The 3,041-nt window shown below is 48.4% G+C and overlaps 1 protein-coding gene across 1 annotated transcript in view; it reads left to right on the top strand.

The window, feature by feature from the left end:
- Positions 1-755: 755 nt before the first annotated feature.
- The window catches only part of GPRC5B (G protein-coupled receptor class C group 5 member B), a 19,851-nt gene continuing 17,565 nt past the window's right edge, over positions 756-3,041 (top strand). The window contains exons 1-2 of the mRNA XM_009281621.2: positions 756-760; positions 2,541-2,546. The gene's annotated coding sequence lies outside the window, so the exon portion shown is untranslated. The remainder of the gene's footprint in view (positions 761-2,540; positions 2,547-3,041) is intronic.

Here is a 3,041-nt window from a genome sequence, read left to right on the forward strand (position 1 = left end):
CAGTTCCATGCTGGCAGGAGCCGCAAAATCAGTCTACCGAGTGAAAAGGTTCTGCAGGACCTGCCGTACAATAGGAAAGCTGTTGGTGAAATACCGTTTGACATTTTTTCTGCCTGCTCCTGCAGTAAACATGACACCTTCCTGGCGTCCTGAAGGGAAAGAAGAGAATAGAGGATGGAAATTGCCTTTATCTCAGGTTGGGACACAGAAGAAATTCTGAAATGAGGATGACAGTCTGTGGCAATGTGGATTTGGCATTCGTTGATGGGTGAGTGCTATCCACTCAGCGCTGCTGCAACACGCTCTCTCTCTGCTGTCAAATCCTGCTAGGAGTGCTGCTGCAGAAGAGAAAAAAATGTGGACATACAGCATCACACAGGCACTCTGTTTACCTTTTGTCACAAGCAAGAAACCAAATATTGAGGAAAAAAAGCTAAAAATCAGTTAGATGATCAAATGTGTTTTGTAGAAAACAGAAAGAGTAAAATTACTGAAAAGTGGTGGGTTTTTTAAGTTGAGCATACTATATGCCCAGTGTAAAATAAAGACAAATGGATAACATGTATTCTTCGGTCTTTCAGAGATGAACAAAGCATTGAGTTTACATCTTTTTAAGTCATCGGCTATGGGAAATATTGCATGGCATAAGCAGAGTTCTCTAAATTTCACCTTTATTTTGGCCTTGCACACCTCGCCCCTTTGCCAGTCTCCTCCGAGCAGTGCTCATGTGCAGGCAGTCACTGGCTGCAGCCGCTGCAGCGTCCCAGGAAGTGTTGTAGGAGCTGGGAGCACCATGTAAAATCAGGGAATTCACACAGTCCACCTGGGTCATAGCACCTACTCCATCCTTCTACTAGCCCTCTCGAGGCAAGGAAATGCTGAAGTTGCTGGTGAGTTAGTGGTTGACTGATGGAAATACTTTTCCCCATAACAAAAGCATATTTTCAGAGCATATTTTCAAAATTAACTACTAAGAAAAGTAATGCAACGGGAGCTGTAATTTAGTCCAGCTACTCTATGAAGTCCTCCTATAATTTCCTTGATGATTCGGTGTTCTGTCCTACACATCTTCGTGGCAGCTGACACTAAAAACTGCTTCAGCAGGACAGAAATCAGCCTTATTCGCTAATGATCCACTAGTAGTGGTTGAGAGGGGCATTATCTTCCCTGTTCTATCAGTAAAAGGCAAATGGGGGAGGCCATTTCCTTTACTCGTACCACGGGTTGTGTTAGAGACACACAGAAAGAAGGGAACAACGACCAAGGTTTGCATTTGCGGAAGGGCTCAGTACATTGCTCCATTGTGAGCGGACCGAGACCTTCAGCACATGAATTCTGGTGATTCATCCTTCCCTCTGGTCTACCTCTCTGTATCCAGCATGGTACAGAGGACTCTATGTGTTTGTTTATACACAAAAAGGTCTTTGCTTGTTACTGTCGTATTTGAGTGCTTGGCTCAGGCTCCCGAGCCGGAGCAGGGGTACAGACTGATCTGGTGAATCAGTATTTTTTACACTCCTGCCAGACTGTGGGGTGACCTTGGGCAGTTTACAGCTGCTTCACCTCTCACCACCTTAGTTTCTGTAAAATTATCCTGTTTTACTTTGAATAGCACGTAGATATTGACTGATGCAAGGGCACGGCATTATTGCTTACGTGTGACTCAAATAAAGCCAATGCCTAAAATCCAGAATCAGCAAGGCAGAGAAATTTAGAGAGAAAAGAGCAGAAATGTGAAATTGTTCTTCTGCTTCAGCTGTTCTCCCCCCGCTGCCCTGCCTAAACACAGGCAATTACAGCCCAACCACACCATCCGATTTACTCCATGTCAGCCACGCTGAGAAGTTCAGGTAACCCCCCAAGGCATAATAAGTGACATCTAAATAAGCCCACGCAGGTTAGGATGAGTCTGTTTAAAGGTTACAGTTGTTCTGTGCGGAGGAATGCACGTTTCAGAGCAGACGTTTCCCTTTGGAAGGCTCTGGATACGGAAACCTGGCAAGAAGGGCGGCGTGCTGCCCCTGTTCAGGAAGGACAGGCATCAGTTGCTCCCCGCTGATAACACCATGTCAACTGTAGCTGCTCAGTTTCTCGTTAGCGGTTTAAGTGAAAACATAAAACCACGGATGCAGGATACAGCACGGCTGCCGGTCACAGAGGCATCACACAAACGTACTCTAACCAGTTGAGAAGGCAAGCAAGTTTCTCCTGTTCATGAACATCATGGGCTGAAGCTGACTGTCTTTCCCTGCTACAAATAACTCCTCCTGAAGTTTGTAGGAAGCCCTGTCCTGTGCATAAGGGTTACAACTGTCTCAGAATTGAACAGTGGAGAAGCTGGAAAGTGGGAGATTAGCTGCACGTTGGGAGGTGGGAGGCAGATACCGAACAGTTCCCAGCATCGCCTTTGCAGGGCCTCATGCGCTCACAGGGCCTGCTCCTGAATTTTGCTGCATAAGCAGACTGTAAAATTTCACTTGCACGATAAAGACGCACTTAACATTTTTCTCTTCCAAATGTTTAGCTGCTGTCTGAGGTAGCAGCAGGTTGGATGCATGCCTTCGGGGCAGATTTGGTGAACGTATCCAGCCCATTGCAAAATCCCCACTGTCACAAGGCTGCAAAACTTCCCACCTCTGAAATCCCCAAATTGGCCATAGGTGTGCACACGCAGCTAACGTGCCTGGGAGGTGTTTGCCTAATCCACACTGCCCATGTTTCTCTCGCACTCACTTGTGCAGCACGGGAGCACACAGGAATGCCTCTGTGCATGTGTGCCTGCTCACGCCTTTCTGTGTGCCCGGCGTTCGCGTCACCTTGTAGGAGCACGTAGAGCTGTGACCATACGTGTGTCCGACTGTGCAAGTCTACGCTTATAGAGGCTTATACGTGCCACGCTGCACATGCAGCTCTGCGTGTGCGCACCCTTGCCGCGTGGATGCCCGCTGCTCCTTTCCCCGGGGCTGCAGAGCAGCCCCGCGCTGACCAGGACGCCCCGGTGCCGGGGGGTGCGCTGCCCCCGGGGTCCCCCCGGCCGGGCC

The sequence above is a fragment of the Aptenodytes forsteri genome, unplaced genomic scaffold, assembly GCF_000699145.1.
Source record: "Aptenodytes forsteri isolate BGI_AS27 unplaced genomic scaffold, ASM69914v1 Scaffold84, whole genome shotgun sequence".
NCBI classification, from domain to species: Eukaryota; Metazoa; Chordata; class Aves; order Sphenisciformes; family Spheniscidae; genus Aptenodytes; species Aptenodytes forsteri.